At 38.7% G+C, this 22,161-nt stretch overlaps 1 long non-coding RNA gene across 1 annotated transcript; it reads left to right on the top strand.

Moving 5' to 3' along the window:
* Window positions 1-9,887: 9,887 nt before the first annotated feature.
* On the top strand, window positions 9,888-10,304 carry LOC120291507. The gene is made up of 3 exons (XR_005549581.1): window positions 9,888-9,920; window positions 10,054-10,064; window positions 10,293-10,304. It is a non-coding gene; the product is annotated as an uncharacterized LOC120291507 (long non-coding RNA).
* Window positions 10,305-22,161: the final 11,857 nt, after the last annotated feature.

Below are 22,161 nucleotides of genomic sequence, written 5' to 3'. Positions count from 1 at the left end.
CTCTCGCAATGAGAAATACGTGATCAATGCGAAGCAAGTTTGACATTGTTCATTAACCTAATTATTTTCTTTTCTAAAAAGCATATGGATGTGGGTATAACCAGATGTTATTGTGGGCATCCGGTTTAGTTAGCACAACATGTGTTGTCCGCATGATCCAAGAATGACCGCATTGGACCCATATGATTCGGGTGCAGTCAATAATTTAATTATAACTAGATATTAAAATGTTTAGGATGTGAAATATTATATATTATAAAACGTTTTTGGTGCAAAAATCCCACTTGGATTAAAATGGGTCCATGTATCTAGAAAATCATATTGACCATAAAAATTTTAGAAAAGAGTCTTGATCTCTCTAATCCTATGCGCTTTTCATCTTATGGTCATCCCCTTATGACTATAAATATTGAATGTTTGTACGGAGATGTAAGTTAGTTACTTTGAAAAGTCTTACATCCCATATAATTAGAGTTAATCGACCACATAAGATATCAATTCCACTAATTGTGCTAGTAAAAATTAGAATGAGAAACAATCTAAGTTACGTACATATAACATGACTCACTTTATGTTTACCAGATGAATAACCAGGCACAAGAAAATCCGATAACGTCAAAACCCTCACTTGTTCATCAACACAAAGTCACTCAATTCCAGCCGTTGATCTCAGCCAAATTAAGGAGTCGGCAGTCATATCAAAAGATGGCGACTGAGCAAGCTTTTCAAGCAAGAGCTACATGTATCATGTACGTATGATCAGACTCGATGATCAGACTCACTGAAGCGATCAGACCACAAACTAGAAGAGAAACAAAGAATAATTATAACATAAAGCCACACCATACTACATCTGCTTGTCGATCTCCCAATGACCTCCATCCTCTGCAATGTCAAAGGAAAAAATGTATTATTCCATGAGATGTGTGTATACGGCAGAGGGAAAGATTAGCTCGCTAGATAGACAATAACATGATGCATAGCATCACATGCTATATATCTTAGACTACTTCGAGCACGTGAAAGAAAAACATGCTCCCAAAGGAATGAGCCAAATACATCAGCACCACAGCAAATCCATGTTATTCTTCATCGAAACCAAGCAGTAACAATTACTTTCCAAGAAAATTGCACCATAAGGCCTAATAATGACATGGAGTCCTAAAACTTTACCAAACGCGCAATTGAGTCCTAAATTAAGTAAAAAGTTTTAGGATTTAAATGCATTCTTTACATGAATTTGGGTCTTGCTGTGTAACTTTTTCCATGATTTTTCTTACCAGAGTAGAGTGAAGATGTCAGGCTCGCACTGTAGGGTACCGCCGAGGACCATCCAATCACTGCCGTCCTCACTGTTGTTCGGAGCGGTAAAGGTAATGTCCGTGCACGAGAAGTACACGTCAAACACGGGCACCCACAGCCACAAGCCCAAGTGCAGCCTCCGCTCGGCTTTCAACACCACATCGATGGTCACCTTCCCGCCCTGCAAAGAAGCGCACCAGGCCCTTAATGCTCAAGTCATTGAAGATCGGCAGCATTGACGGGGCCTGGGCTTGCAGTGTTGTCAAGTTGCGAGGGCCCTGAGTGAAGGCCAGAATGCGGGAGGGACGAGAGAGACTGAGTTTGCCGCCGAAGCTCAAGAGGAGCTTCATGTGGGTGTACTTGACGGTGATGAGCTTACTGGGATTCTTGACGAAGAGAGTGATGTTCCATTGGGCGGTGATGTGGGAGGTGGAGATGTCAGGGGACGAAAGTGAAGAGCCCAGGTCGAGCTTGAACTCTGGCGGCATTACAGCAGGTATTCCCAGGAAGATGAACATGAGGAAGCCGAGAAGAATGGGCACGGCAAATACGATACCGTGGCTGATGATCGTCTTGTGCCCGTCGGGGGCAGCGGCGCTGGAACTGGAGAGGGTGACGGCGGTTTGTCATTCGCAGCGGGGGAAATGGCGGGGAGGCTTGCCATTGTGGGGGACTATTGTATCGGGTGCTTTCTTCTGTTTTGCGGAAGGCCTTGGGAGAAGATGAGCAATTTATAAGGGACCAAATTGCGTCCTTGGCATGCGAATTGAGTCATACGCTCTCGTCGCGAATTTAGGCGTTGCGAATTTAGTCAAATGCTCTTGTTGCGAATTCGGCCTCATCATAAGTCATGTACAAACACCCCACTGGAGCTTCAAGCAATAATGCATTCTCACCTGTTTTTTTTTTTTTTTTTTTTTCTTGGGCGGGGCATTTAACGCAAGAAGTACCAATAAGAAGTCCACCCTCATTAATAAAATGGATGAAGTGTGGAACCTGCCCACGCATTTCGCCCAACGTCCTAATCCACATGAATCCCGACGGGGATGACTAGAATTCGCAATAAATTAAGGTTCCCTTTGAAAATCTTGTCACGATTGTTAATTTTTTTTTTTTTTTTTTTAAAACTCGTACACTTTAATCTCGCTGTCGCCAGGCAATTGACTTTTTCCCTCCAATCAAACACCTAGAAAAGCTATTGAACCAATTGAGACATATGTTCCTTATATTTTGTACTTCTTCCTACCGAATTTACTCCCCGTCCCATGCTCACCAATTCAAGAAATTGCGAGCAATGTCTTATGAAACACCTTCGAACATCACAAGGCAAGCAGCAGGAAGTCACTTGCGAGATTTTTGCGGTCCCAAACTCCTATGCGTCCCCCTCGCTGAAATTGAAAACAGCTGGATCAAAGTACATGGATAGCGAGAGGCCTGGCGAAGGGGACGTGAATCAACCGAGTTATGCACCTGGAGGAAAGGGTTTCCGAATTATATGCATGAAATTTGAAATTAACTGGATTTCCCAAGAAATGCTTACCTGTATGTCAAAAGGGAAAATTGTGAGATCACATGAAGGACGAGTTAAAAGGGATAATACATCGAGTGAATTAATTCATGATGATTACATTATTATCATTGAAATTGACTATATTTGTACAGATTTTTTGTTAACATTCTTTTATTCATTTTTTTTTCTTGTCAATTTTGTACTTTTAAAATGCCTCGAGTTTGAGTTTGCGAATAATTCCGATATAAATGTGCTTGTGACTATTCGCGTCATTTTCCATGAGTATGGATTCTTTAATTTGGAAAGCCCATGTTAGACTTTGGATGTTGCCAAATGTAGGATTTTAAATTTTGGTGGGAAATTAAGAAAAAGGAAATTGAACGATGGGTATGGCAAATACGATATAGTGGCCGCACCGGCAATGGGGATGCTGGATCATTATTCGCAGCGGAGGCAATGGCTTGGACTTGGAGGGCTGTCACTTGGAACTTTTGCGCCGAGTGCTTTTCTTTTTTTTCCTTTTTCCTTTTTTGGCTGCAAGTACTTCCACGTGAAGTTTTGTGGCTACACGGCAAATTGAAGGGGGTGTGGGAAGGTCTTGTCATCTACATGGGAGGCTGAATCGTTCGGGACTTACCGCCAAGAAATATAGCCTTAAATTCCCCCCTCTCTAACGGGACCCAGTAGAGAAAGGAAAACGTAATGGGTCCTCTCCCCTTAATGCCGTAAACAGATGAGTCGGGTTTGGTCAAAAATAGTTTGATTCATATCAATCTATTTCACCTATTTTAATCTATTTTCATGTAATATAAATTTAATGACCCACATCCAATTCACTATGTACTCGACCTTACCTATATTATCAAAATATATTAATATTTTAGAAAAATTATTCTCCTCCAGCCCATTAGTAACGGGCTCAAGGAGACATTGAGGGGGCAGTTTCTCTTGACGGCCCCTCTCATGTTTCCTCCCTTTGCAGATGCGCTTTGGCTTGGCCCGCCCAGCGATGGAGGCAAGAAGGAAGAACCTTGGGAGACGGGAGACTTGAAGCTTCCCCCTCTTAAGACTTGGGACTGTGGTAAGGTCCATTTTGATGTTAAATATTTTTTTTTTTTTTTTTTTGCATATTACACCCTAATTTGGTAAAATTGGTGCCGATTGTGCCCCCTCACGTGACTGCACCCGAATAGTTATGGAAGGGAAAATCGAGTGCTTGTTTGGCTTTGCGCGAGGTCTTGTGAGAGAGGACAGCAATTTTGTTCTTTTCTTTTTCTTTTTTTTTTTTGTCAAAAAGGAGACAGCAATTTAAAAGGGGCACTGGGGTTGTCCCTGGAATATTGGAAGGTGGGGTTAGAAAAAAGTAATCTGCGTCAAATCTGGGCCGCCCACTGACGTGGGCTTCCACGAATCGGCCCATATTTCATTGGCAGGCCCAATGCGAGCTAAGAACACCGAATTGCTTGACTGTGACTCGTGGGTCCACGTTAGCTAGTAGATCGAGTCACGTGGAGCCCACGCGACATAATAGCTGGTCAAGAAAGAAATTTCTTCGAAAGCTCGAAGACATCTTGGTAATGCCCAATCCCTGAAATTTGAGTACAAAGCGCATATTTTGCATCCATATTAGTTTTGCGCTACGCCTTTATGATGATAGAAACACCACAATAATTTTCAACCAGGCTCGACTCCAGTAAAGAGGAGAATTGCATGAAAAATATATAATTCTCTCACAACAAGAAAGGTACGATCAATGCGAAGAAAAATTTGACATTGTTTTTTATTGTAATTATTTTTTTTTTCTAAAATGTACACAACTCTGGGTATAATTGAAAGAAGCTATTGTATGCACCTAGTTTAGTTAGCAATCCACATGACCCAAGAATGACATGCATTGGACTCATATAATTTGGGTGCAATCAATAGTTTAGTTGTTACCATAGTAGAGTAACTGAAGAAGGATCTTGCACAATGTGAATTATTATATATTATAAAACATTTTTCGCACAAAAGATTGTGAATGAAAGATGCCACTTGGATTAAATTCACAGGGAAAATTCTTGATCTATCTAATTCTATGTGCTTTTCATTCTACATCCATCCCCTTATACTTATGATTATCAATATTGAATATTCATATTGAGATATAAATTAGTTACTTTGAAAAGCCTTACTTCCCATATAATTAGAGTTAATCAATCATGTAATATATCAGTTTCACTAGTCATGCTAGTACAAATTATATTGAGAAACAATCTAAGTTATGTACATATAACATGTCTAACTTTATGTTTGCTAGATTGTCAACACTCAAATTTTTTTCGACATTTTAAAGTATTCATTTATTTTGCAAAAATATAAAAATTTATAAAAAGGTAAAAAGCAAAAAGTAAAAAAAAAAATTAAAAAAATGAACGAAATGAAATGAAAATCGGGCCCAGTGGGCCGGCGTGTTCAGCCCATCCTTCCAATGAATTTTCGGTCCTTTGGAATACTACACCCAACTTACCACTTATTTTACTCCTTTTGGCCCACTTCCTCTTGCTAGCTAGAGAGAGGTCGCGAGAGAAGGAGAGAAAGGTCTCGAGAGGCTGAAGAAGGAAGATCGCCGGAGAAGTCCGCGCACGAGCGCCGACCTCCTTCGCTGTCCACGGCTAGGCGGAGGCCGCGGGTTCGATCCTCGGACGAGAAAGAAGGTCACTCGGCGTTTGCACAGCAGCAATGGTTCCATCTCTGAACCTGGCAAGAGCTAACTCCTTAATGCCTGTGTATGTCTTTTTTTTTTTTTTTTTTTTTTTTTTTTTACGTGAGGTCGTGGACATCCTCTATAGAAATGAAACTGATCTATGACCAAGAATGCTGATTCATGCTTCTATACGTTGAGATTGAACGTCATTCCGCCATGAACACAGATCTGTAGCTTGCGTACTAAAGTGTCCGCCATGGGTTTGCTGAAATGTCTAAAAAAGACAAAAAAATTCCCATGAATCGATTGCTGTTTTAGGGGAGATCTTGAGGAAACGAGGCTATTTGGTCGCTAATAATGGTGTTCGGAGCCTGCACTGGTTGCTGAGAACCACGCTAAAACCGAATCGGAATACCATTATGGAACTTACATATCACGTGCTTGATAATATGCTTGAAAGAAGGCCGAACCTCGTTCTTCGTTGAACCTTAATATCGATTCATGTTTGCTTCTGCATCGGTTGGATCTTGTCTGACATTTGTGTTTTTGTTGTGTTCTCATGCGATTTGGTGAAATTCCATGTTCGAGTTCAACGTGTATGCATATCCCCGTGCCCGAAGGTTGTTCGTCGGAGACCTCCCCTCTCGCCGGCAAAGTTTATGGTTCAAGCCATCGCAGTCAGTTTATCTTTTCGCTTTGTAGTGTACTGGTGATTTTTTGTTTTTTAGAAAGGCTAGAATGGAAGGGACATTAGTTTCGGATAAATTTATTTTGTTCATGGTTGTGGTTGTCGGGAGTGGCCGGAGTTGGTGGCCGGTCGAAACAAGTGATCACCGATTTGTGGTGGCTCGGTAGCGATTTACATATTGTTGGAAGTTTGTTTGTTAAAACAAAAGGAGTGTATTTTTGTTGTCCCATATAGGAAAAGTGAGAGGAAGTGGGCCAATTAATAAGTGTAGGATTTCCTTTGAGTACCTAAAGGAATGATTAGGTGTGGGCTAGACCTCACTATATCCGTGTGCGGGTGCACGAATAATTGCGCGATTATTTGGCGCACTTAGCACACTTGCGCATCCGCGGTTTAATTAGCACCGATCCCTTTGTTATTTTATTTTTATTTTTATTCTTTTAACAATTCAAAGGTTGTTTTTGTTTATTGAGAATTTTCGGAAATTTAAAAAGTAATAATAATTACTAAATAATAATTTCGAAATTTTATTTATTAAATAATAATTTTTTATTCCGAATTTTGTTTTGTGTCTTTTCAAGACAACCTATGAAAAGGATACTCGTTCAATTTGTGACCTTTCTCGAAGGGTTGCATTTGTTCGTTTTTCAACTTCTTTTGAATAGACACCTTTGTTTATTTGGGCAATTTTTTGAAAGGATACGTTTGTTCATTTTCGCAACTTTTCATGAAGAGTTGTCTACAATTTTAAGACTGTTATATATATGTCAGTTTTCGGAAGAACGTGTAAGTGATCATTTTCATCTTTTCGACCATTCTTTCTGAAAAAAAAAAAAAAAAAAAAACTACATCCATATTTTCAATTGTTTTCTAGAAAGAGCTCTGGAGAAATACTAGAATTACTATCTAGTTTTTTTTTTTTTTTTTTTTTCATTTGAGACTTTGTTGTATCTTGGAGGATTTTTGCCGGTGACCATTAGCAACTTTGTAGGGTAAATAAATCCTTAAAGAAAGTAATATCACGCATCAAAGTCCGACTTAAGTACTCTAAAGATCCGTCTTCATTGTTCTACCCAATTCGAAACCATATTTTCTCAACAATTTTAAGGATTTATTTTGTTCAACAATGGAGTTGGAGACAATCAAAATCATAAAGGTCAAGTAATAATCTTATCGATCATTTGACAAAGGCTTTACTAAGACATATGGTAATAATGACCTCACAAGAAATGGGGCTAAAACTCTTTAATTAAAATCACAAATAATGGTAACCTGACCTTTTTTTTCTAAAACATCACTAGTTATAAGGTTTAATGGGTAAGAACAAGTTATTGAATGTGATTGTTTGATATTGACGTAGCCCTGATATGAGAAGTCAGTATCGTATGTTACGTTTTGTAGGTTGGATTGAACTCTTAATGAAGTATAGTACAAACTTGTAATGTGTTGATGGTAACAGAAACACATGACAAATATTTCACCTATATAAGCTTAGAAGTGGTGCCGCTCCTTACGAAAGTGAGGGTTATTTTCTAGAAAACTCATGAAATATGATCAAGTACAAGGTCATAATAGTGCGGAGTAATATAGAACTTCTCGCTAGGGTGAGCACGATTCCCGGTTCTAAAGAGACCGGTTCCGGTTCCCGGTTCCCTTTTTTGGGAACCGACGGAACTGAACCGGTTAAAGTTTAAAAATAAATAAATCCTAGAGCACGTGATTTCCCCTTTTTGTGATTCTTCCCCTTCGCCTTTCTTTTTCTCTCTTTCTTTTCTCTTATTTTTCCTCCTCACGTCACTTCCTGCCCCTTTTTCTTTTCTTCTCTCTCTCTCTCTTTTCTTTCCCCCTCTCTCGGCCGAAACCCCTTCTTCTCTTCTTCTTCTTCTTCTTCTTGCTAGCTGCTGCTTCACCCACCACCACACTACCGCCCCACACCCTACTCACCACCACCTCTTGGCCACCGAACCACCACCACCCACCGCTCGTTCGACGAGCCGTCTCGCCGTTGAGCTTGACGAGCTGTTGCGCCGTCTGCGCCGCCCCTCGCCGCTGTGAGCCACTGCTGCCGTCCCAAGCCACCATCACCACCTCTTGCCGCCACTCGCTTGACCGTCTAGGCCGTCATTGCTCCGAACCGCCACCACCTTCGCCAGAATCGAGCTCTTCCCCCCTTGGCCGTGGGTTGAGCCACGACTGCCGCTGTCTTCGCCGCGTCGTCTGTGCCGCCGTTAGTGCCGTGATACTTGGTGTTGTGGGACTTCTTCTTCTTGAGGTAATCCTTGTGTCACAAGTTGTATTGTGATTATGCTGGTGTTAAGTGAATATGCATTGGCTTGATCCAAATAAAGATTCTTTCAAAAGGTAGTGTATGACTTATTGTTTGGTCATGGGCCTATAACTTGATGCGAGCATCTATGAGTTTTACTATGCTGACAGGAAATTCCCATGGGTTTTTTGCTGCTTAGCTTTCTCAAACGTTGGTCTTATGTATATGTTGACAACACATCTATTGGCTTTTTTTCTTCTCTGTTACTGAGTTTGTAGTTATAGGCGACAATCTTCAAACTGCTAAAGCAATTGCTTTGGAAAGTGGGATATTAAGTTCTGATATAGATGCTACTGAACCTAATCTCATTGAAGGAAAAGCCTTTTGTGCCTTATCTGATGTTCAAAGGGAAGAAATTGCAAAAAGAATTTCTATATGTTTTGGCTGATTAGTTCCATTGTTTTACACTTTTCTGGTACAGAGTGAAATCTCATCGTGCCTTGCATGTTTAGGTGATGGGACAATCCTCACCAAATGACAAGCTTCTGCTTGTGCAAGCTCTGAAGAAACGAGGACATGTAGTTGTTGTTACTGGAGATGGCACAAATGATGCTCCTGCTCTAAATGAGGTTTCAATATTTCCTTGTTTATCTTTTATTTTTATGGGAAGGTTCGGATCTATTTATGATGTGGTTATGCTGATAGCACATTTGCATTATAGCCCAGCTAGATGGATTGGCATAATTGGCCACATTCGCATTATGTTGCTCATTTGTCCATAGGCTCTTAAATTCTCTAGTTGACTGGTAGACAGTCAAAGTAACTTGGGTGCAATAAATGTCATGTTTTATGTTTTTCTTATTTTGTAGAAACATGTATGTCATGTTTGCTGCACAAAACTCACAGCATGTGATGTTTTGGTTATCTGCTGATGGAATTTTCCTTTTTCACTTTATGCAATTAATGAATCAGGTTGCATCATCTTTGAACTCCTCATACTGTTACATCTTGCATAGCAGCTCCTCCGTACTTATGTGGTATGGGAACCTAACAACCTCAGAGGATTAGGAACTTGTTGAGAGGCAGTTGGATCTGATAAAGGTTTGATAATAGTGAAAATGTCTATAGTTTCAGTATTCATGAGTATACTATGACTTAGTGATTGGCAGCCTTCCTCGAAGACAAATAACTAGTCAAACTTAGTTTTCACATTCTTAAACATCTCCACATGCAGTTGCTTTCTAGTTTTATCTAAAGCTTACTATTATTCTGAGAGGTGCCTTCTTATTTACTCTCTAAATGGGTCTCAATTGTATTCAACCAAATGCACAATGTAAAACACAAAAGGAAGGTGCTGAATCTGAACACTTTTGGGAGTTCTTGGGAGGAAAATCAGAATATCCCAGCCAGAAGATAGCACGAGATTCTAAGAGTAATCCTCACCTCTTTTCTTGCATCTTCTCAAAAGGTATTTATAAGGTGATGTTAAATATTTGTTTAATTTCTACTCCTTCCATTCCTTTCCGTATATAGATGTCACAATTGATCTATCTTTTCTTCCATGTTTTGCCGTAGCGAAAAAAATGCTCGTTGATTTGCAGGAAATCTGAAGGTGTGTAAAATAATTTCCCTGTTGATCATAAGCATTCGCTCCAACTCTTGCCTCTATTCTACAGTATCATAAAACTGAGGCATCTCAGAGTATTCTGATCATTTTACTAATGTCTTCCTGTGTTTTCAATTGCCACTGCTTTAAGATGCTTGCATATATTCTTACTTCTTGTGCTAGCATGTTATCGAGGTCCTTACTTATCCAACCATTATGATATTGTTATTGCAGGTGACAGAAATATACAATTTTAGTCAAGATGATTTGATGACCAAAGATATATTTATCCTGGATTGTCACTCAACAATCTTTGTCTGGGTGGGACAACAAGTTGACTCCAACATGAAAATGCATGCTTTAACCATTGGAGAGGTATGGTTCAACTTGAGGCATAGAGGTGGCATAGTATTTTGAGTCCCATGTATTTTTACATGTTCTTCTGCTCAAGTGTTTAGGTCCATAATTGAAAGCCTTTGCTGCATGAGCAATTTTTGGGGTGTAAATTAAAAATCATTGTTTATGGTTCATAAAAGATGATGAACACCAACCGAACTAGAGCCTATATGCGGCAGAATGTTTCTGCATAAACAGAATGAAATTATACATGGCCGTAGACCTATAAATGCTAATGATAGCCAAATGTTGCCATCCTTTTTCTGATCTTGGCTTGAGCTGACGTAGAAGCTTTGATTTGTCTCCTTTCTTCTTCGTTATAGTTCAAATCTAAAAATGAAAAAAAAAAAAAAACTTGTTGGAACCTAGAATCGACCCCGGAACCCGTGATAGGGTAGGTTCTAAGTTCTTGGTTCGACGAGGTAGGTTCCAGGTTCCAAAAAATGAGGAACCTGTGCCCGAGGTGGTTGCTTCTAGGTTCTAGACAGAACCGAACCAGAATCAGGAACCGCTCACCCCTACTTCTTGCTGAAACAAGAGGTTAGTGTATGTGTGGTATATCCGGTTCTATTACATAAAAGTACAAGTTTAAAGCCAAGCTACTTGTCACTTTGATAGAGCTTTGCTATATTTGCACTAAGTAAAGGTTTAACTCGAAAGAAACCTTTATGTATATATATTAATCTTACTGAAATTTTGGCTGTACGGTTTTAAAATTTTAATTTTTGAAATCTTTGTTTTACAAACAAAGTTGGGGATTGTTGGAAGTTTATTTGTTAAAACAAAAAGAGCGCATTTTCCTTGTCCCACATAGGAAAAGTGGGAGGAAGTGTGCCAATTAATAAGTGTGAGGTTTCCTTTGTATACCTAAAGGAATGATTGGGTATGGGCTAGACCTCACCATACACTCGTGCGGGTGCGCGAATAATTGCGCAATTATTTGGTGCACTTAGCACGCTTGCGTGCTCATGGTTTAATTAGCACTAATCCATTTGTTATTTTTATTTTTTTAACAATTCAAAGGTTGTTTTTGTTTATTGAGAATTTTCGAAATTAAAAAATTAATAATAATTAATAAATAATAATTTCGAAATTTTATTTATTAAATAATAATTTTTATTTCGAATTTTGTTTGTGTCTTTTAAGACAACCTTTTGAAAATGATACTCGTTCAATTTGCAACATTTCCCGAAGGGTTGCATTTGTTCGTTTTTCAACTTCTTTCAAACGAGACACCTTTGTTCATTTGGGTAATTTTTGAAAATATATGTTCATTCATTTTCGCAACTTTTCACGAAGAGTTATCGGTTTTCAAAAGAACGTGCAACCGATCATTTTCATCTTTTCGAGCATTCTTTTAAAAAAAAAAAAAACTACAGCCATCTTTTCAATTGTTTTCTAAAGAGATCCTAGAGAAATACTAGAATTGCTATCTAGTATTCTCATTTAAGACTTTGGTGTATCCTGGAGGATCTTTTCCGGTGACCATTAGCAACTTTGGGGGCAAATAAATCCTTAAAAAATGATATCACACCTCAAAATCCGACTTGAGTACTCTAAAGATCTCGTCTTCATTGTTTTTTTTTGTAAAGTCCGTCTTCATTGTTTTACTCAATTCGAAGCCATATTTTCTGAACACATATTGGCACAAAAAAAAATGGGTGGAAGATAGTATTGCCTTGAGTTTAATGGTTAGGGTTAAATGGCTGAATGAAGATGAAGTTGAAGGGGTGAGGAAAGCTTCGGGGAAGAAGAAAGCTGAAGGAAGAAGATGGTGCCCGGGGGGGAGACAAAACAAAGAAGAAGACAAAAGAGAAAATGAAGAAAAGACAGAAAAATCATTAAAAACTAAAAATTTGAAGATTTTCTTTTCCTTTTAATCCGACTGGGTCGGATCCGGTTTGGATAGAAAAATATTTAAAAAATTAAAAATTCCGAGGATGATAAAAAAGATTTTAAAACTTAAGGAAATAACAAAAAATTAGCAAATTCAAAAATTAATAATAAAAAATGGAATTTTAGAAAATCATTGAAAATTTAAAAAAATCTGGAAAAGTCATTAAAAATTAAAAAAAAAAATCGGAAAAATATTTTTAAAAAAACTTCTAGCATAAAAAGTAAAAAAAATCAGAAAATTTTAGAAAAAAAATTAGAAAACCCTTTAAATAACTAAAACCTAAAATTAGATAAGTCTTTACGACTTTACAATAGGGATTCTTGTTTTGCTTTGTCTTATTTTCTTTTTCGGGGACAATTTAGGATGCTAGCGTACTTTCTATTATGATTATAATCGATTGCACTTTTCAATATTTGAGTATTACCTCCTTGTTCTAGAATAATTAGGACAAACCTTAAACTTTTCTTGATAGACTGTTATGGCATTAGTTAGCACATGATTAGGTTAGGTAGCAAAAGGACGTTAGCCTTAGGGCTTACGTAATCAATTCTCGAGTTTAAAATCTCTAGTTGCGTAACTAGTGGGATATCTTTCCATATCTTACTGGGTTTCTAGTCATTCTTGAAAAAGTTAGTGGCAACTCCTTACTTAAAATTTTCATAGGGTTAATTGATTAAAAATTTGAACGCTCAATGTTGCATGAGGTATTGACCGTTGGGCCGAAGTTGACAATATCCCTAAACCTAATAAGCTCCCTCCCTCACGAGAGGAGTTAGGTCGTGACATAGATGAATCATCATGCACGAAGAAATCTGATAACATTAAAACCCCCACTTGTTCATCGACGCAAAGTCGCTCAGATCCAGCCGTTAATCTCAACCAAATTAAAGAGTCAAAAGTAATATCAAAAGATCATGGCTGAACGAGCTTTTAAGCAAGAGCTACATATATCATGTACATTCGATCAGACTCATTGAAGCGATAAGAGCACAAACTAGAAGAGAAACAAAGAAAAATTGTATCATAAAGCCACGCCATACGGCATCTGCTTGTCGATCTCCTAAATGACCCTTCCATCCTCTGCAATGTCAATGGAAAATGTGTCATTTCATGAGACGTGTGTACGGCAGAGGGAAAGATAGTTCGCTAGACAGACAATAAGTATGATACATAGGATCGCAGGTTATATATCCTAGACTACTTCGAGCACGTGAAATCAAAACATATTCCCAAAGAATGAGCCATATACATCAGCACCAAAGCAAATCCATGTCATTCTTCATCAAAACTAAGCAGTGTCCTGTAACTTTCCACGAAAATTGCACCACGAGGCCTTGACATGGAGTCCAAAAACTTTACCAGACCTATTTGCATTTCTTACATGAATTTGGGTCTTGCAGTGTAACTTTTCCATGATCTTTCTTACCAGAGTACAGTGAAGATGTCGGGCTTGCATTGTAGGGTGCCACCGAGGATCATCCAATCACTGCTGTCCTTGCTGTTGTTCGGAGCCGTAAAGGTGACGTCCATGCACGAGAAGTACACGTCAAACACGGCACCCATAGCCACAGACCCAAGTGCAGCCTCCGTTTGGCTTTCGCCACCACATTGATGGTCACCGCCCTGTCCTTCAACGAGCGCACCAGACCCTTAATGCCCAAGTCATTGACAATCGGCAGCATCGACAGGGCCTCTGCTCGGACAATGGTGATGTTGTGGGGCCTTGAGTGAAGGCTGGAATGCACAAGGGACAAGAGAGAGCAAGTTCGCCTCCGAAGCTCAAGAGGAACTTCATGCGGGTGTACTTGACGGCGATGAGCTTACTGGGATTCTTGACGGAGAGACTGATGTTCGATTGGGCGGTGACGTGGGTGGCGAAGATGTTGAGTGACGAAAGGGAAGAGCCCAGGTCAAGCCAGAACTCCGGGGGCATTAGGGCAGGTATGGCTAGGAAGATGACTATGAGGAGGCCGAGAACAGTGGGTATGGCAAATGTTATACAGTGGCCGATAATCAGCTTGTACCTGTCGGGAGGGGTATGGGTGGGGTGGCACCGGTGAAGGTGATGCTGGGTTGTTATTCGCGGCGGGTGGAATGGCTTGGAGGGTTGTCATTTGGAAATTTTGTGCTGAGTGCGCTTCTTGTTCTGTAAGCATTTCTGTGTTAAGTTTTGTGCCCACGTAGCAAATCTTAAGGGGGCGTGGAAACTGGAAAGGTATTGCTAATATTTAAAGACCATAAAAAGAATGCATAGATCCTCTCTCTAACTTTCCCTTTCCTCTAAGGGCCCGTTTGGTTCGGCTTTGAGGAAATGCTATTAGAAAAATGAAAATACCTTTGAGGTAAGGGGGTTTTCTGAAATGTTAGACTGTTTGGTAAACTATAACCGAAAAGTGCTTTAGGAAAATGCAAGACGGTTTGGTAAATATATATTTGAAAAGTCCTTTAGTATGACCAAATTAAGTTATTTAGTTTTAGTATTTTTAAAATTGCAAAAGAGAAACAATGACTATATAACCTTTTACATTTTTATGTTAAGAGTAATGTAAAAAATATATATTAATAAATTTATTTAAAAATTATATTAAAATAATTTGATTATAGATTAGATGTAAAGTTCAACTTTTAGCCTAGGGTTCTTTTAGGTTTGTTTTCAACTTTGACTTTTTTTTTAATTATTGTAGTATTAATCATCTTCATTAATTAATGATCATTCTAGTGTATTGATAAGAAGTTAGGCTATTGATTGTCAAAAGATAAAAATGACAAAAAAAAAAAGGTGAACTTATTCAGTGGATGGTGAAGTGATCGATTAAGGATGCTAATTTTTTTGAGTAAGCACCGCATATAAAAAGGAGGTCCTACCACCGCCTGCGGTGGCCCACCCGGATAAGGTTCCCATGATCATTTGCAAGGAGGAGAGGAGTTCGAATCCCGGCTGCCGCACGGATCTTAAGTGTGACGTCGAGGTGGTGGGTCCTCCGTTAGCGTCACCCTGGATTTATCTCACCAATTGCCGACTGTATGGGGGTTCCCGGGTCATAAAAAAAAAGGGGAGGTCCTCATTAAGAAAAATAAAACTAAGTTCCTCTCATACAAATTTGACTAGAAAGAGTCATTTCATGATAGTAAACATGGTTATATATGTCTGGAAAAAAGAAATTCATTAATAAGAGGACTAACATTCGCAAATACTGAATGCCCAAAGCAGGTCTCCACCTACTTTGAGCTTTCAGCATTTCAACGTGTTTGGCTTTGCATGAGGGTCATGTGAGAAAGGCAGCAATTTTCTATGCTCTTTTCCCTTCTCTTTTCTCGTTGTCGAAAAAGAAGACAGCAATTTCAAAAAGGCGTCATTGGCGCTGTCCCTGGAGTGCTGGAAGTTGGGGGTTAGAAAATGTAACGCGGGGTTTCGCAAGATTCTGCCGAGAAATTACGTGACGCGTGAAAGGAAAAAGTCGGGGTAGGCTCGGTCTTTTGATGCGTTTTGGTGGGGCCCAAGCGATCCAGCGTGGACACGATCACGAAGGAAAACATTGGAAAGGTCGACCGACAGATGGACCTTCGGACGACTTAAGTCATGGAAAGTCGAATCATCGGACATCATCTGTACACACGTAAAATTAAAAAAATAAAAAAATAAAATTAATGAAGGCCCTATTGAATTTGCATTTCGGGAACTAGTTGACTTAAACTAAGCTCTCGCCACAATTTCAGTCATATGCTCCTGCATGTAATATACTTCTTTGTAAGTATGTACTTATACGACGAATTTGGCCAATATTGGTTACACAACACTGGCCCATTTGATTAGCTATTCCTTGTTTTCCCAAAGAAAAGAAGGGAGAAGCAAACACTAAAATGATAATAATAATGAAGCGTGGGATCCGCCCAGGTGATGATCCATTATCGCGAAGGATGATTGGAATTCGCAATGAATCAACGCGTCTCCTGGAGAATTTTATCGTGATTGTTCATTTATTTTCAAAGCTCACACATTTTGACATCACTATCGCCAGGCCTAAAGTTACTCATAATGTTAAAAAATGAGAAGATCGGTCCAGCGAATAAAAGGATGGTACGGCCCCTTGATCAGTTTTTAACATGATATAAAGTGAAGCAAGGCCATTCTCGACCGCACAAAGACCTAAGGAAAGACGATATAGGGTTTCCCCCGTGCCATCCAAGTTAATCATCAAGGTATGATTTTAACCGATGTGAGTAAACGTGTCACACGAGGCGACGGTGTTATAATCTACAAATAACTACTATTTTTGTCCCCAATCAAGCACACAAAATTCTTGAATCGATTGAGATATTTGTTCCTTTATATGTATATTTTTCTTCCCTTTTCTTCATTCCCAAGATTTTCTAGTGATCTCCAATGATTGAGCAAAGAATTTTCAGCGGTTTGCTGAAGTCAAGCAAAGCGACCAAAGCAACAACATTCGCCAAGCGGCGGCTCAACGGGGAAAACTTGTAAACTAAACAATGGCACCAGAGCCTCATCCTTACAGCAAAACAGTGATGATATTTAAATTGAGGAAAACTTTACTCGGGGAAGCGTCTCAATCTGGTGAGAACGGAGACTGATAGCAAAGGCGAGGGGCCTGGATCCGACATGCTTCTAAGATGGCAGAGGGAAGACGAATGAACTAAACTACGCAGCGAACCCAAAGATAGAGTTTCTGGATTATATATGTGAGAAATTATAAAAAAATAAATGTTTATGATTATGTATATAGATTAACAAATCATGGGCAAGGTTGGGGAAAATACCAAAAAGTCTAAAACCTATTATATTTATATTAATTCAATCATAAACAATTTTACATTAATACTAATTCAATCTATCTAGCCAATTTAGGCCGGAAATTATTGATGTGAACGCATCGCTCTGGTGGTCAATGCTGAGTGGACATTTTTAATAATTTTTTTGAATTTTTTAATATTTTTCCTTTCCATTTTCTTTTCCTGATTGATTGTACTAATGGGACAACGGACAATACCTCAAAACGGCTTCTTCCCAAGTTAAAAACAGGGAAATTTTTCCTCTTTGCCAAAGAGAGGCTTAAGATAGGAAAAAGACAGCTCCTGGAATACAACCATAAAAGCAAAATCTAAAAGGTGTCTGCAGTTACCAGACTGCATGATTTTTTCGTGTTCTGGAATTGAATCGCCACGTTGAGGAATGGTTTCTACGTTTTCACTGCCAAAAGCCGATATTTTCAGTTACTTGGTTAGTCCGAATCGTGACGTTATCGTTCATTTGAAAATCCCAAATCAGAAAATCGTCATGATGTTGTTTTGAACTCCATAATTCATTAGTTTTGACGCTCTAACGGAGCCTCATCGCGAGTTAATCTTAGAGTTATGAATTGAATTGGTAGCAAATAAAGCTCTTTGATGCTGACGGATCTGAGAGAGATTATGCCCCGTTGTGAACTCCTTAAGGCCTGCGTGGCCCACTGCCATCGGAAAACACTAATTCTTCATTGTTAATTGCAAATGCAACCCTAATCATTTCCGATGATGAGCGCAATCCACCTCGACCATGCGACTTGCTGCATAATTTTCACTTATAAATAAGCCCTCTTCTTCATCACTTCGGACCATCGGTGGAAGCAACACTCAATTGTCTTTCAGTTGCTCAATTTTGCATTTCAGCTAAGACATTTTCAATATCGAGCTATAGAGCCGATGGCACCACGAACGACAGACCTGGCTTTGTCTCTCATGATATTCAGCTGGAATAATAGGTCGCCGCGTCTTGCCTAGACAAGGGTAGGCCTCGCTAGGTCGATGGTTGGCCTCCTCAACGCGGGACCCACGCTTGCCTAGGCAAGGCAGCCCTGGCTTAGGTGAGGGTCAACTAGGGGTGAGCATGGTCCGGGTTGGGCCAATCCACCCCCTAACTCTAGGACCAACCCGCACAGTGTTGGTCCTCAATTTTTGGGATCGAGGACTGACTTTATTGAGCTTGGGACTAAAGACCAGACCGACCCAATGAGTTCGGTCCGATTCCAGGGTGAACTCGGGACCAACTGATAATTTTTTATTTCATTTTTGTACTCCTTAAAAAGCCATTAAGGACCAAACTAACCTAATGGGTTTGGTCCAGCCAAGGTCAACCCAGACTAACAAATAATTTTTTATTTTATTTTTTGTACTCTTTCAAAGGGCAACAGAGAACCGAACCAACCCAATGGGTTCAATGATGAGCAAGGTTAGCTAAGAAAGGCAAGCGGTGAGGGTTAAGTGGGCTGAGCGTTGAACAAAATGAGCATCGAATGTCGAGCGGCACTAGTGACCTAAAGCGAGCAAGGCGAGTGTCAAGTGGCGAGCGAAGAAGTTTTTTTTCGATTTTAGCAAATTGAAGACTAAGTGGACAAATAAAACACAATAGAACGAATACTATATGAGGATGCCATAAGGTGCCTTTTTGGACACCATGAGGACTCCTTACAAAAATATTTTTCTCCTTTGGAAATTATGACTATTGACGCCGTAAAAGACATTAAAAACCTAAGTTATTAAAGAATAATATAAAATTACTTAAACTCCTCACTAAAGAGTTGTTTAATGTTGTTGTCGCCGTTTATTTTAAGGTTTTCTCTATATAAAAAATTATAAATAATAAATTTTATATATATATATATAGTCGGGATTGGTCCGGGTTGGACCAACCCGGAACTCTCAGGACCGAGGACTGACCCGCACAGTACTGGTCTAGGAATTCTAGAACCAAGGACCGACCCAATCTCCCTGGAAACCAGACCAGGACCAGTAGGGTTGGGCCGGTCCAGGGTCGGTCTAGGGTCAACCCTGGACTGATGCTCACCCCTAGGGTCAACCTCTTTGGATCTACCGAGGGGCCTCGCCTAGCCGTGCCTGGGCAAGGCATGGACCGGTGAGGCCGATCCTTGCCGGCCATGGCTATGGCCAATGGCTGACGATGGCCACTCACGAAAATGAAAAGAGAAAGAAAGTGGAAAGGAAAAGAAAAAGAAAAAAATTTCAAAATTTCAAAAAATTATTTAAAATGTCAACTTCAATGCTAACCTTGTCATGTAGGATGCCCGAGTTCCACGATAGCAATTTTTGACCTAAGTTGACCTAATGGATTGAATTGATACTAATATAAAAATGTTTAGGACTAAATCGATTTAATTGAAATGTTTTGGATTAAATTAATATCAATGCAATAGGTTCATGACTTTTCTTGGCGAGATCGCGTTACTTGTTGTCGCGACCTAACCTCGGGTGATGAATCACACAGGGTTTGGCTAATGGATTACTAAACCTAAATTTAGCTCGAGCTCTCCCAAGCCCATACCAATTCACGAGTTAGATTCGAGTTCTTAACATGCAAATGATTTTTTAACTAAGAGTCGCCACTAATATATTTTCGGTGGGTCGATTAGAAACCCAAGTAAAATAAAGGGAGATTTACTTTACTTCTACAAACCAGAAATTTGTGAGTTCGAGACTTGATTACGCTAGCTTTCACTAACGCCCTTTCATATCATTCTCTTTTTATTTCAAAAAAAAAAAATTTGGAGGCAGCTTGAATTGATTTTAGTTTATTTCCCTAACATGTGAGGTGATCATGCGGGTGTGCAAACCACCAATTTAACACCCAAATAATGCAATAAATAAATTATAGGACTCATCTCATAATAACGAAAGCGTCTGCAATGTTAGATTTGAATTCACATCAACAGTCCTAGATATGATTTTTAATTAACACACAATCATTTAATTTTTATTTTCACTTGTTTAATGAGAATCATGCTTTATGCAATGCATGCTACTAATTTAACATAAAGCGACATGACATAGCAATTATGACCTAAACTATATGACATGAGTATAGTATTTTTTGTGTTTTCTTAAATAAGCTTTAAATCTATCCTAGAGAAAGAAATTAATTTATTCTAAGACAATGTTTTTTTTTTGGTATTTTATGTGAAATTCGAAATTTTTTTTAAAAAATGTCTATCTAGATTAAGATATCATCCAACTTATATTAGGAATTAGATTAGGCCAAATCCTAATTTAAACTAGAATGTTATCTTAACTAGGCAATCCCTAACCTAAAATGCAATCTATCTAGAAAAAAATTATCTAAACTTATTATTAATTAGGAAGATAATATATAATTGAATTAAAGATGCAACATTATCCTAATATGCAATGACTAGATAACGTGCAAAGAATGCTCTAGTTCTAGGCTTTTTTTTTTTTTTTTTTTTTTGTAAAATTCGAAATTAAAATTGTCCAATAATTAAATGTGCAATTTAAATTAATGAAAAGAAAATCTAACATCCTAAATTGATTTTTTTGGTATTTTTATTTAAAAGATTCGGAATAAATAAAATGTCTAATCTAACTATGCAAACTATCCTAAAACAGGCAGTGTTCTAGCAAGAATCCGATCCAATTTAAATATATTTTTTGGGTTTTCTTTTATGGAAGCAAAATCAATCCAAGCAAAGGCATAAACAAAACAATAAGGCAGCAAATGAGGCCAAATATGATCGATACCCATCTAAAAATTGACGAATCGTATCTCACGCATGAGATCGATTAGCCAATTTTTAACGAAATTGTGAATCATATCTCGGGTGGGCGATTGGATTGGCGATTTTTCCGTGTGATTGTGAGTCATATTTCAATCATGAAATTGGACTATCAATCGTATGCATGTTGTGAAATTAGGAAGATTTCCTAATTTAGAAGGCTACTTGAGATTATAGACATGATAGCATATCATAAATTTCAATTATGTGGATCAACGAATATTTCAAATAAGGAAATGGAATTTTCGGAAATCAAAATAGACAAATTTTTTACCTAATTTAAATATTGGCTTCCGAATTCCGATCCTCAAACTGCTACTTGCGACACAACGTGGTGGTGCTTGGCGTGGCTCGCGGTGGTGCTTATGATGAACGAACCTACAAAGCAGAAATTTCACAAGATGGCTTGATTCGAGGATGAGCTTGACTATATAGCAGCTCGTCTAGGTTGAGGACAACGAGCTCGGCACAGCAAGGCTTGCGGCTCATTGACAAGTTGTCATGGATGATGAGAGCGCTGCGGCGGCGGTGGCGGGATCTCGGCCAAAGCTTGGCCAAGAGAACTCACGTTCTGTCCTCTCTCTTTTCTCACGTATATCTCAATATGTGGCTGCGTATTGAATTGTGGGGTCTCCCTCAATGTTCTTGACCAAGCGTCATTTTATAGGTGAATAGTATGATCTCATTAGGGAAAGAAAATTTCCACACGAAATCTCTAATGACAATGCAATCTCTCTCATTTTGAGACAAAAAAATATATCGTTCAGTATATCCTCCAAGTACAATATTCTTTTTGATTATTTTGACATTTCCTCCGAAATTTTCCAATCTGCTGCGAAATATATCACTCAATATATATATGTCTTCATTGAATATTGAAAGAATATTATGAATCTTTTCCGAAAATATCAAATCACCATTCCTCATAAGTCAATTGTCAGTCATCAAAGAATAATGAACTTCGGCCAGTTCCCTCTCACCGCGGGCTTAATCCAACTCGTTTAATTAAAGTTTATAACCATTAAGTCAAACACATCTATCACTAATCCAATGCAAATGCAATAAAAAAAATGCTCCTAAAACTATATGTTATGCAATTTAATTCTAATATTTTTGTTTAGGGGTTAAAAATTAATCCCTAATTTTTAATGTGATAAATGACTGAACGGGTTGTCAAAATTTAGGTGTCAACACTTGTTTTTCAAAGAATCAAATGTATTGTCTGATT

The sequence above is a fragment of the Eucalyptus grandis genome, chromosome 3, assembly GCF_016545825.1.
Source record: "Eucalyptus grandis isolate ANBG69807.140 chromosome 3, ASM1654582v1, whole genome shotgun sequence".
NCBI classification, from domain to species: Eukaryota; Viridiplantae; Streptophyta; class Magnoliopsida; order Myrtales; family Myrtaceae; genus Eucalyptus; species Eucalyptus grandis.
The sequence above is the reverse complement of the archived record's forward strand: the minus strand, read 5'-3'. Positions and strand labels throughout refer to the sequence as shown.